Source organism: Erpetoichthys calabaricus, chromosome 2 (assembly GCF_900747795.2).
Source record: "Erpetoichthys calabaricus chromosome 2, fErpCal1.3, whole genome shotgun sequence".
Classification (NCBI taxonomy): Eukaryota; Metazoa; Chordata; class Cladistia; order Polypteriformes; family Polypteridae; genus Erpetoichthys; species Erpetoichthys calabaricus.
In genome coordinates, this window is record NC_041395.2 from 250740103 (window position 1) to 250753344 (window position 13242).

Here is a 13242-nt window from a genome sequence, read left to right on the forward strand (position 1 = left end):
AAATGTGCATAAACAACACAATGCGACTGAATTAGCATGCACACCATTATCCATCCATCCATCCATTTTCCAACCCGCTGAATCCGAACACAGGGTCACGGGGGTCTGCTGGAGCCAATCCCAGCCAACACAGGGCACAAGGCAGGAACCAATCCCAGGCAGGGTGCCAACCCACCGCAGTGCACACCATTATCTGTAAATTTAATCTAAAGACAGAGGGGCGCCTTACTGGTAATACATAGGTCTATTTAATAAAGTGGACACTAATTATACAGAGGACGTACAGCAACACTGCAAGGTCACGTCCTAATTTGATACTCCAAGGAAAAGTAATCTCTTTGTTCATGGGCATGAGCCATATGAGACCTGAACACAAGGTTTCACTACTCTGAAGAGCATTCATTAAGTCATATAGATGAAGTTAAGACCATGACAGCATTTCAAAAATATGTACTTATGAGATATCTGGTCAACCTGAATATTAGCTAACCAAGCAAGTTTGATGGCCTGGTCTCATGTTTATACATAATTTTATGTTCCTCTGCTCTTATGTTAAAAAAACATACAAATAGTAAAAACAACATAGAACATCAGATGTTAAAAAAAATATACAAACAGTAAAAACAACATAGAACATCAGCCGTATTTTACCAAAAATTATGCCTGATGATAAATAGTCGTTTATGTTTGTGCACTTCAAACAGTTCCATGCAGCAATTTGGACACCCAAAGTACCTATTTCATTGACATTTTAAGTAAAAAATAGTAAAAACAATTTTAGCAGAAAACAAACTAAAACATTGGCATTTCTATAAAAATGTTAATGTACATTTACAATTTATTTGAACAAAAAAAATCAATAAATAAAAAATAAAGAGTAACTATGGCATTTACAAAAGTTTAGTCGCCCTACTAAATTATGTAGTAACACCCTTTTTCACAAATATCACAGGGGGAAAACATTTTCTATTGCCAGCTATGAGTCTAAAAATTCTTGTTTTGGAAATTTTCCCCCATTCTTCCCTGTCTTCATATGCATAGCAAGTTAAAGATATACCCACAGATTTTCAATAATGTTAAGTCTGAGGACTGAGAGCGCCATTCCAAAACCTTCACCTAGCATTTCTTGAAGTACTTCCTAGTACACTTGATCGCTCCCTTGTTGGAGAAGCCATTCTTTTTTGAATTCAGCTTCCTGGCTGACTTCTGACATTCTCCTTGAGAATTTGTTGATATTCATTGGAACTAGTTCTTCACTCTGCTTACACAATGTTTAATTTTCAGACCCTCAGTCAGTAGCTTAGAAAAGCCCATGTTTGTTGAGTGTTGCTCAATGTTTAAAGAGTCAAGAAATGTACTAGACTCCAGAATTGTTTTAAGCCGACAATTCCTAATGAAAATTCTTGACAAGACTATCAATCTAACAAATTCTAAAACCTTTACAACTAAAATTTTATGTTTATATATTTTTACATTTTTTCAGTTTATGAAATAAATCAAAACTGCAAATTAACCTTTTTTTTTTTTATAAAAATGCTACTGGCTTTGTTTGCTGTCAAAGTTGTATTTACTATTTTTTACTTCAAATGCCAACCAAATATGTAATTTGGCCAGGGGAGTCCAAATGTTTGCATGAAACTGTAACTTGTACAAGTGCCGAACCAGCAAGAACTTTTTTTTAATGTTTCCCTTTATTTTATTAAATTTCACCATTGTGTCTTTTATTAACAAGATGCTTTAATTACATACAGTCTGCTTAGTATTGACACACTAAAGTTGTACAAATTTCAGATTTCTTTTACTGAAAGGAATTAAAATAGAGGTATTAGGTTAATGTCTTACACCTACTGAATATTAGAACATATGCCACAAAATACTTGGTAATATCCAAAGAGGTAGGCATTCCTTTTTTAATTCTAAATCAAGTTCTAGTCTCCTCCTCTTTAGTAGGCCTATGCTGCCAACATCAACATAAAAAATAAATTCCAATGTTGAAAACAGTAAACACACAGACAGAAGCAGAATAACTGATTGATTCTACAGACTCTCTAAAGAGATCAGAACCACTTAGTTTTCATTATTAGGGCTTATGCCATAGAAAATGAAGATGCATTTTTTGTATAGGGTTGCATTTGAGGTATTCAGAACAAATTATCGATCAGCTTAGAAAAAAGGCAACAACTAATATGGTGACATTGCTTTGCCCCATGACTATTATGCAAGTTATTTTTCTCAAGGTTTTTAAATTTATGAACATAACTTTAAATGTGTTTTTGATTTATTATTGTCATTACTTTAATTACTTGTCATGTACTCATTTTATCTTATGTAACAAATCCAACTATACTAGGATATTAGAGATTAAACTAAGTTAAACTGAAGACATGGAGAAGCCAACAGATGGCTTGTTGTTTTGCCATTACTGTAATCTCTGCCATTTTAGTTTCAATATAAACATTTGAGCTCTTGGTAATATAGTGTTAGCAATTGCATATATTATTCTAACATGGTAAATGTTGTTCTGTAATATTACTATTGACATATTGGAAATTAAAAACTTCTCACCAGTAAAAAAAAGTAATAAAATCCACAAAAATACTGCAGTTTTAATCATATTGTATTTAGATTCTTGCATTTTGTCATTTTCAAACTGACTTTAATTTGAAAATCAACAGAAACAAAAATGAAACACTTAAAGGAAGTTGGCAAAAGTCAACTGTTACTTTATGAATCATTAAGACTGAATGTTTGAGTGACAAAAATAAATAAGAAGAAATAATTTACATTTGTAAGACTTAACAGTGAATACTGTACTCATCAAATTATATTTTAGCCAAGCGAGACTAATTCTGTTTAAGTATGTTCACACCCTGTGTGCACATTCTTTACAAGGTAGAATAGTGTTCAAAATACTTTTGTATTATACATTTGAAGCAGACTGTTATCAAGTGTCACCAACGATTAAAAAGACTTCATAATTATTACAGAACGCTTGTCAGAAGTACAGCTCCCTTACAGATCCAACATCCTTTGTTTAAATCCCACATCTAGTCATCATCTATGTAATGCAAGTATTTGCTTTCTTTGCTGGTGTGGGTTTCTATCATGTCCCAGAAGACATGCTTTTTAGGTGGCGTGGCAATTACAACTGACCCTGTTTAAGTGCATCTTCTGATAAATTGGTACCCTGCCCTGGACTGTTACCAGCGTTCTGCCCAGCACTACTAGGACATAGCCCAGCCTGCCAAACTACACCCACCCAATACCTTTTAAGCAAGTTAGATAATGTGTTGTCTAATACTGGTGTGTGAGACTTCATTCAAAACTGTGGCACAGAAATTGGTTTTATTCTTTTGGTATCTACAATATCCTCTGTCCTGAAGTGGCACTAATGCCATTTTACTGATATTTGTGAGTACCAAACATTTTTTCAGCAATTACTGCACTTTTACATTGATTTTGCTCAAATATTTATTCATAGCTAGAATGCTTTGCTCACGTTGAAAAAATTCACAATCTAATAATGACATTCACCACGTATATGCATATGTACAGTATATCATGAATAATAAAATTTATATTATATTTTGTATCCAATAAATAATACTTCACATGTTCAAATAATTTTGGCCACAATTGCTGCACAGCAATAATTTCATATATAATCAGACATTCAGGTTAATTAAAACTGTTCATGTAGTTTTTAATGACAAAAATCCAATTTTTTAATAAAAACTGTAATGGTGATGTTGTTCAGTTTCCTCTCTGAAAACAGCTGCAGAAAAATTCACTCAATGCATCTTACTAACATAAGCTGGTAAAAAAAAAAACTTGTATCTTCTTCACTTTCTCACCATCCAGACAGTATGTTAAAATCAAACACTAACATATATGTAACAGGAAACCTCTAAATTAGTAAGACAATGAAGTTATACAGCAAAATAACAGCCCTTTCCTCAGGACCCACATAACAATTTGCTTTCAGCAATGAAGTTGGCTGTTCGTAGGGTACTACTAAGTGTGCATTTCTGAGCCAGAGCTATGCTTACTGCTAACATATTAGCCAATATGTACAAGCTGACCGATTCTTCATATCATCACGCTAACAAAACATGAATGCAGTACATGTTTTAAAACTCACACTATTACTGCATAAAATTATCAATAATGATAGCCTATTACATTTTTTGTATGGAACAAAGCAGTAGCATTCCCCCACTATAATTGGAATTTTTAACAACATAAGATTCGGGCAATCTACATTAAAATCCATAATCTGCCAATACTAGGGTTTTCGAAAGTATGTTACCCTAAGTTCTTGTCAATAAGCCGCGGCTTATCTAAGGAAAAAAGTTGTGAAAATGAAAAAATAGAATATCGGCTTATACATAAGTCCGGCTTATACATCCATCGCGGGGGTTGCGTTCCAGAGCCACCCGCGAAATAAGAATATCCGCGAAGTAGAAACGATATGTTTATATGGTTATTTTTATATTGTCATGCTTGGGTCACAGATTTGCGCAGAAACACAGGAGGTTGTAGAGAGACAGGAACGTTATTCAAACACTGCAAACAAACATTTGTCTCTTTTTCAAAAGTTTAAACTGTGCTCCATGACAAGACAGAGATGACAGTTCCGTCTCACAATTAAAAGAATGCAAACATATCTTCCTCTTCAAAGGACTGAAGCAAACAAATCAATATGTCTGTTTGGCTTTTAAGTATGCGAAGCACCGCGGCACAAAGCTGTTGAAGGCGGCAGCTCACACCCCCTCCGTCAGGAGCAGACAAAGAGAGAGAGAGAGGGAGAGTTTGTTTTTCAGTCAAAAATCAATACGTGCCCTTCGAGCTTTTAAGTATGCGAAGCACTGTGCAGCATGTCTTTTCAGGAATCAGCTTTACAAAAGATAGCAACGTGAAGATAATCTTTCAGCATTTTTAGACGAGCGTCCGTATCGTCTAGGTGTGCAAACAGCCCCCCTGCTCAATCCCCATACGTCAGGATCACAGATAGTCAGCGCAAGAGAGACAGAACAGTAAGCCGGGTAGCTTCTCAGCCATCTGCCAATAGCGTCCCTTGTATGAAATCAACTGGGCAAACCAACTGAGGAAGCATGTACCAGAAATTAAAAGACCCATTGTCCGCAGAAATCCGCGATATATATTTAAATATGCTTACATATAAAATCACAATTTAAATGACCGCTACGCGCTCGTGTTGACTCGGCGACGCCCAGAGCAGAAAGAACGCGCTCCGGCCGCTCCAACCGCGCCACGCGGGGAGTGAGAGAGACGGCAATATCTCACACTCTCTCCCCCCTTAAAGAAATTAAATGGGCGCGAGTGAGACCACTGACCTCCCTCCCTTCTATTAGTTATAGGTTATAGTACGTTCGGCTTATCCATGAGTCCGGCTTATCTATGATACGATTTTATTTTAAAAATTCGTATGATTTTTGGTCTCCGGCTAATACATCAGTCCGGCTTATAGACAAGAACTTAGGGTAATATTGATAAGCATACATTTTAACATTTAAAAATTACTTTAATAATCATTTTTCATGGTATTGATTCTACAGCCTATATATGAATGCACTTTTACTTCACCATGGCTTGTGTTGCAGCCCTGGTTCCATCCCCTCACAAGTGTTAATAAGATGGCAATTTCAGCAGAGTTGGAGCCTTCACCAGCATGCTTAACTGACAAAGAGGGCAGCCGTAGTGGTGTCTAGAAATACTTCAGTTTTGTGGCCAATGAGGATGGAAAAACCACAAGATGCATGCAAGCCTGTAGGCAAGAATTGCAAGCAAATCAATACAAAAAATTTGAGAGTTATCTTACTTCTTTATTAAGGAAGCATTCTTCATTATAAGCCTGTAAACAGTTGTATTTGAGATTAGGGATGTGGCGATAATTTTTTTTCTACAGGTTAAAACCTTCTTGTAGCCAGTTAAATGTTTAATGCATCAAGATGGGGTCTTCAATTATACTTACCTACAAGACACTTTTGTGCTCTTCATTCACAGGCGAAACTCTTTTTTAGCACTATAGGACTCCATCACTCATTCGATTTTTAAACCCTCACAGCAAAATCTGCCGCCATTGTGTTTTACCGTCTTTTACTTTATGTGTGATTTTAAAAATGTTTCATGACATTCATCATATGATGTAAGGCACTATAATTTTTCAGTGCTAAACTGCATAAAAACTGGCGCTTCTCCTCTGTGTGCTCATATACTTTCAGCGCTTGTATTTAGTAAGTAAGGACTCATTTTCAACCTAAAAAAAGCATGCCTCACAGAACAGCATGTTGACATGCTAGCCCTTATACAAAAAATTTGGAAGTTACAAATACATTGTAGTTTATTTACACAAAATGCAATGTGCACTGTTTGCATTTTTGCCAAGCCTTAAAGTGTGTTAGTAGTCTGTACAAAAGACGACATTAATGTTCTTTTTAATAGAATGTTTACTTAATGCTTGTTTTAATATTTTTATGTATGCTGTTTACAAAAGATTGCAATACTTATTCAATTAACATTTAATGAAATTTGTAACAATTCACGGTACTACCTCTGTAACAGTATTTGTTTTCACCAAAAGGTTTCACTACTTTAAGTATTTTCATTTAATGGCAATTTATTTTATTTGTTTTCAACAATTTTAAGATTTTAATGCATGGAGAACTGTAATTTGTTCATATATATTTTATTGAGTTATATTATGTACTGTATTGGATATCGAATTTCAATAATTTTCTTTGAAGCTTAAACTTTTAGTATTGTGACACCTCTTGCCAATACCAATACTCTGTGCACCTCTTTATTTAATGAATGAAGTTCAAGCTATAATAAATACTATTTCTTCTTCTCTTTTTCAATACTATTTCTTCTTCTCTTTTTCAAGTGGGAATAACTACACTAAAAACATGAGAGTCATGCAATGCACGGACTTACTAATAATAATGATAATAATAATAATAAAGAAGCCAATACTCTACTGAAAAAACAAGAGCACATTAATCGTGGTTTCTCTGTTGCCAACTTAAATGTCACAAAAATGTGTAATTAGTAACAGATTCAAAGATTGAATTTAACAGGGATGAAAGAATATTACATACTTTGATGGATTTTGCATGTGATTTCTGGACAACCATTTCTGGCTTGGTATCCTTTATTCATTAAATAAGCCTACCCCAGTTGTGCAAACTTCAAGGCAGCAACCAGCTCTACATAGTCTACTAGTTCCTCATATAAGCATCAAAATAATGTAACATACATGCCCTTGCATATGGAAAGAAACCAGAGTCTGGAAATGGATACATGAAAATAGACAGAATGTGTAAAATTCATAAAATGAGTGTGCCCAGAACTGATCCCTGATCACTGGAGCTGTAAGGCAGCGATGCAAAAATCTACAGCACCATGCTAAGCCAACTAGGCTGTTTTTGAGAGAACCTTTCATTGTGGGCACTGTCACTTTACAAATAATTATCAATATAAAAAAAAGAATAATTAATGTAGTTTTTAAATACATATTTATAACATTTTGCATGCTGGACATATACTATTTAATTAGTTATAAACTGATCATACATTGGTAGATACTCCCTGTTAGCATTCAAATTGTTCCGATCTGCTAATGTTAAGGCGTCTCATAAAACACCCTTTCAACCATTTAGTCTCTTCCTTGGTATCTGTTGCCAGGTTTACTCACTTAAACAAAAGTCAAGCAAGTTTAGGTTTGTTTCAGCCCATCTTTCATCATTATTTGCGACAAAATGTAGTACTACACTTTTTGAACTCCTCTTTAAAATTTATGTTGCCTACGGCTTAATATCTTTACACATTCTAACCATTCAAATGTATTTATTTATAAAAAAAAATTTGTGAATCACTTTAAACCAAGGTGGGGGTTTAAAAAACTTAAAATTCTAAAAGTTTTCACATTTGTCTAAACTAAAAAGCAATTTTTGGAATGGATTAAAGCGTTTATTGACTTTTTTGTGGCCAGTGTGACTACAGTGAGTGTGTTATTATTAACTTTAAAACGACAGAAAAAAAACTGAATAAAATCTTTTAAATATGTATCAAATCCTGAAAGTTAAAACGCAAACATCCTAAAGCTGAGAGCACCAGTTAGTCCAATTCTTACCGAGGTTGTATTTAGAAGCAAAAATATATTTTGTGGTTGTATTGTGCTTTTACTAGTTGTCTTATTCTTTAAAAAGTTTAAGTCCCAATGTCAGCAATTACTTCCCTTCTTGATACCTTTTTTTCTGTTGATCCTTGATTTAACAGGTAATTATAGATAACAGAAAACTTGTATTGTAACTTCTGTTGAGCAAGTGAAGATTCATGTAGAAGTGTAACAAACTTCTGATATCTGCAGAAAGATATCCGTTTATGTCAAAAGGCAGCAACGGTTTTATTATGACTTTTGTTAAAAGTGTGAACTTTTCCAATGGTATAAAGTCACTAATGCTCTGGCACGCAGGGAGTTGTAGATTATTACCACCAAGCTTGGCAACTACATTACATTAAGAAGTACATCAAGTCCATGTTTTGTTGGGTTCGTTTTAAAAAAGAGCACAATGTAGTTCTCATCAAAGATCGGCAGGTATGCCCACCTACTGACAGAGGGTCTTCACAAACTGAGCACAAAATGAATGCAGTGAACACTATGCCTGCCTGCGACTCCGAAGTGCCTTCAACGTTTCAAACAAAACGTCAGGCTAAAGAATGACGTTTCTTCACTTTAATTTTACAGGCACTAGACTGGCCTTGGAAAGTTCAGTGCTAACGTTGGGCGCTAACAGTCTGGATGCATTGCAGCTAACACGCTCCCACTTTACTACTTCTTGCCCTCAATAGAAATCTACTCTATTTTTCAACTAGTAAGCCGGCGGACGAATACAGTGCCTTCGACTAACTGCCCGGACAAGTTCGACTTTCAGTATACTTGAAAAAGTGAGGAAAACGAAATTAACCCGACAGCTTGGCATTTAATTTCATCCCTTCCGCGTTTCTATTTTATCTGCTAAGACCACCAAGTTTTGAGACTTTGATGCGTCTTCTTGCTGAACTCTTGGGTCTAGTTGACTGCATCTATTCCTACAGACGCCCCCACCCTCCGTGAAAATAAGTACTTAATATCGTATTCAAAGCCAAGGCTGTCTCGACATTGGCAAGCAAATCCCGAAAAGCTACAGCACGAGTTTTGACCGTAAAACTGTCTCGTTATATAAAAGGCGAAAAGCACAGAGTTTACTTGAAATTACCTTCCTTTTCTTTTTCGCTTTGCAGGTCACTAACAGCCGCCATGACAGTTCCATCCGGGAATCCAGAGCGACAGCGGACAGTGCGAGCGCTGCGGGGGAAGAGAACGCGGAGGGATATGGATTAGCAACAAGAGTACTCATGTTTTGTGTCTTCTCTGTCGATTTGGAGAGTTAGGGAAATGACGGTTTAGACATGTCTAGTCCAAGTGAATATGAGTACATCGACAAAAAGGCCAACCCATGCAAGGGATCATTGCGTGAACGTTTAATCGGCACAGAAAGGAAGAGGTCAAAATGGCAGTCAAGTAGCATGTTGGTTGAAGTAACCACTTCTTTGATCTAAAGATCTTGCACTGCTGCTCAGGAACACACGCTGCCATTGCTTGCATGTTCTTTTGACTTCACAAAGCACATCATTGGTAGGCCCTTCATGGTTGATCATAAAGCAGATTATTAACAAGTTATACACATAAACTCTTGATCTTGTGAGTTGCATTGGCCACTGTGCTGTCTTAATTTTAAATTTGGTGTCTTAATTCTACATGTTGATTTTTGGTTATTGCATTTGTGTTGTCACTTCCAGGATTTTCTAATTAAATAATCCCAGTTGAAATATACACATTTGTTTGGATTAAACTGTCGTATCTATAATAACAATATATTCTAATATATGTAAATAACATTTAAAAATATATTTTTTAAATTTAAACATTTTTATATTTTTACTATTGTGGCAGCAGGCAAATGGATAAAATTCCGGCTAGGAAGGACTGTGTAACTGCTGGTGCACTGACCTTCGGGAATGATCTTTTCTAGAAGGACTGGTATTTTTAAGAAGGATCACATCAGCATTGCTGAATCATCCTTTCCTGGGCTTGGGTGACTCAGTGATGATATAGTAAGACGATTTTAAAAAGGGTGCCACGAATATCAAGTGGTCAGACTGGAGACAGCTGGCCCAAAAGGAGAAAGTGAGCAAGGCCTTGACAATGACAATGTTTTCATTGGCCATAATGGAGGAAAATACCAAAGAGAGGATAATCTACAGGAAGAAGTCGGGAAGACCTCGGCAAACATGCTAGACTGAAACCAAGAGCCACGTATAACGTGATTAGATTGGATTGGGATAGTTAACAAGTTTCTTCAGACTGGAAGTGATTGTATTTGTTGATGTTTCAGAGGCAAACCCAGAGGTCCAAGGCAGTGGGCAAGTTTGCACTGGTGCAGAAGCCTAACTTTTAATGAAATACATTTGTGTACTGGAAGGGCTGAACTGCCCATTTCCTCATCTTAATGCTTGTTATATTTATTTTCAGACTGCTGATATTGTATACTTTTAAAGAACATGTCATATACAGATACCGTAGATTTGAGAGCTTCACAGACACATTTCTGAATGAATGAAAGTCACTTGTAAGATAATGCAACTCGAGAGAGCACTTTGCGAAGATGCCAACAAGGCATTGAATTACTTCCAGAATTGGGTGTTGGCTGTGTCCTAAGTATGACAAGTAGCAAAAACAGTTTTTACCAAAGCTAGTACCAGTCACAGACTCAGTTATAGTCACAGGAGTTTCTTCCTTTGTTTATTGTGTCTTTTTAATTCGTTGTATGGAAATCAGCTTAAAGACACATGAGCATGTGTCTTTTCTATATATAGCTCTAATGACAACAGTATTGTAAGATGAGACTGGCAACCACTGCTGAGAAATTAGAGGCATATTACAATAAGAACCTGGCAAGTACAGAAATATAGTTACATTGCTTGTTTTATATTCTTGTTAAGGTAGTAACTGACAATGCTTTGAAATGTGGGTCAATAAGCTAATTTATTTTTGTCTATATGTTTATATCTAGAAAAAACCCTAAATGTATTTCTCCTAAATGTACTTCATAAACAAATTCAAATGAAATAATATTTAATCTTTAAATACTTCATTTCATCTTCTCAACCGCTTTCAATGGTGAGGGTCATGTGACCAATAAATAGGTGTTACTCATAATACATATAAAGATAAACATTTAGCTGTATCATTTAATTTGAGTAGAAACCAAATACTTTACAGTACGTGACACTGTTCAGAAGTTATGTATAAAAAATATCCCTTAATAAATAATGCATACTTTCAATACTTGTCTGCAACTATTTACAGCAGAAAGAAAACAAATCACTGGTTAATCTAACATCCAGAAATTGTGTTTACTTTATACAAACCTCCTATACTGAACACGAAGCATAACAAACTATTCAAAAAAAGCCAGACCACAACTTTATTAAGGGCATATAAAGTAAATTTATCTTGATTTTCAAAAATCAGTTTATAGTCAGATAAGTAGCTAGTAAACAAAATTAAATGGTAGAAGTTCAATGGGCATTGTACAAATGCATCCAAAATTGGCTAAAGCACAGAAAGCAAAGGCTTATGGTGCAACAAGCTGTTTTCAAATTAGGTAATGTCCTTCTAGGATCTGGGCCTCAGTCATTTCTCTTTTCAGTATATAACTGATATTGACAATGATTTACCAAATAAGTTGGTTATGTTAATTGGTGACCCTAAAGTAGGTGGATAATTACTCTATAATCAATAGTCTTGTTAAAGAGTAGAACAGAATTCAGACTGTGGCAGATTACATTTAATGTACAAATATGTAGGGAGTGATACTATTTGATATGACTACATATGAGGGAGGTGAAATTTGAAAGTACACCTTATGAGGCAGATTTGTCACTGCTTACATTCTGACAGTGTTAAAAATCAATTAAGACAGCTAAAAGGATGATATGTTGCACAAATTAAGATAAGTAATCTTTAAGCACCCTGCGGTGGGATGGCGCCATGCCCAGGATTTGTTCCTGCTTTGTGCCCTGTGTTGGCTGGGATTGGCTCCAGCAGACCCCCGTGACCCTGTGTTAGGATATAGTGGTTTGGATAATGGATGGATGGATATCTTTAAGCAATAAAAATTATGGTCTCCTTGTTACAATGGAGATATAACCTCAATACAGAAAGTCCAGAGAACAGAGACTAAACGTATTCCAGGGCTGCAGGGTATGAGCTACAGAAAGACAATTCAATTCAAACAAGTTTTGAAACTTGTTTAGCATGGTGGGGAATTACAATGTTCTTGAAAGTAGCTATTATTTTAATTGATTGAATTAATTACTTTATGTGAGCCCCAAGATTTTATTTAGTCACTTATAACCATGAAAAATAGTGGTTAAAGAAAAAATTATTTTTGCTTTTTAGTGCATTTATAACTGTAAAGTAAATAAAATTGTTCTACTTAAAAATATTTTTTTATATATGTTATTCTTTACTTTTTAGTCTTTGAGTATTTTGCAAATGATTTTTCTTTAATAATTTGTCATGAACAGGAAGCTTCTTTAAAAGTATAACATAATATCTTCTGTGCAGAATTATTTGAATACTAAAAAGAATTATATTTTGGTCTCTATTTTTCAGTTCAGACTATTATGGGATTAGTGCTCGGTCACTGCGAAAAGAATATATCAACGACAGAACGACAATCACGTGATCATCAAGGCTACACCTATACAAGAGTAAACAAGTAAAGTGAACACACATATTTACCCACTCCTGGAAGAGGCGAGTGGGGGCAATCCGATGCGTCTCTCACTTGTATGCTTCTATATCTCACTATATTCTCTCTCCGTTATTGTTGTGTGTGGGTTAATTGGAATCACATAATCATTAATTAGGCAAAACTGTTACGTAATTGCATCGGTTTTGACGGATTATTGTATTGTCATCGATACTGAACACGTAGGCAAAATTTGAAGAAATTCGCTTCGGCAAAAGTGGGTTTTAAATGAGTTGCAAGATTTGACCCAAACAAACCGACAGACAGTCAAGTTAAATAAAATCGTTTAATAAAAACCTTTTTCTTACATATCAGAGGTTTCTTAATTAGGTTAATATAGATTTTTGTACACAGATCA

At 35.2% G+C, this 13242-nt stretch overlaps 3 protein-coding genes across 51 annotated transcripts in view; 1 reads left to right on the forward strand and 2 right to left on the reverse strand.

The window, feature by feature from the left end:
• LOC114646932 (zinc finger protein 518A) overlaps positions 1–9427 on the reverse strand; it is a 29403-nt gene extending 19976 nt beyond the window's left edge. Inside the window, exon 1 of the mRNA XM_028795342.2 lies at positions 9282–9427. The gene's annotated coding sequence lies outside the window, so the exon portion shown is untranslated. The remainder of the gene's footprint in view (positions 1–9281) is intronic.
• blnk (B cell linker) overlaps positions 1–13242 on the forward strand; it is a 374165-nt gene that overhangs the window by 276019 nt on the left and 84904 nt on the right. The window lies entirely within an intron of this gene.
• LOC127526841 (zinc finger protein 518A-like) overlaps positions 1–13242 on the reverse strand; it is a 148980-nt gene that overhangs the window by 19976 nt on the left and 115762 nt on the right. The gene's annotated exons all lie outside the window — the stretch shown is intronic.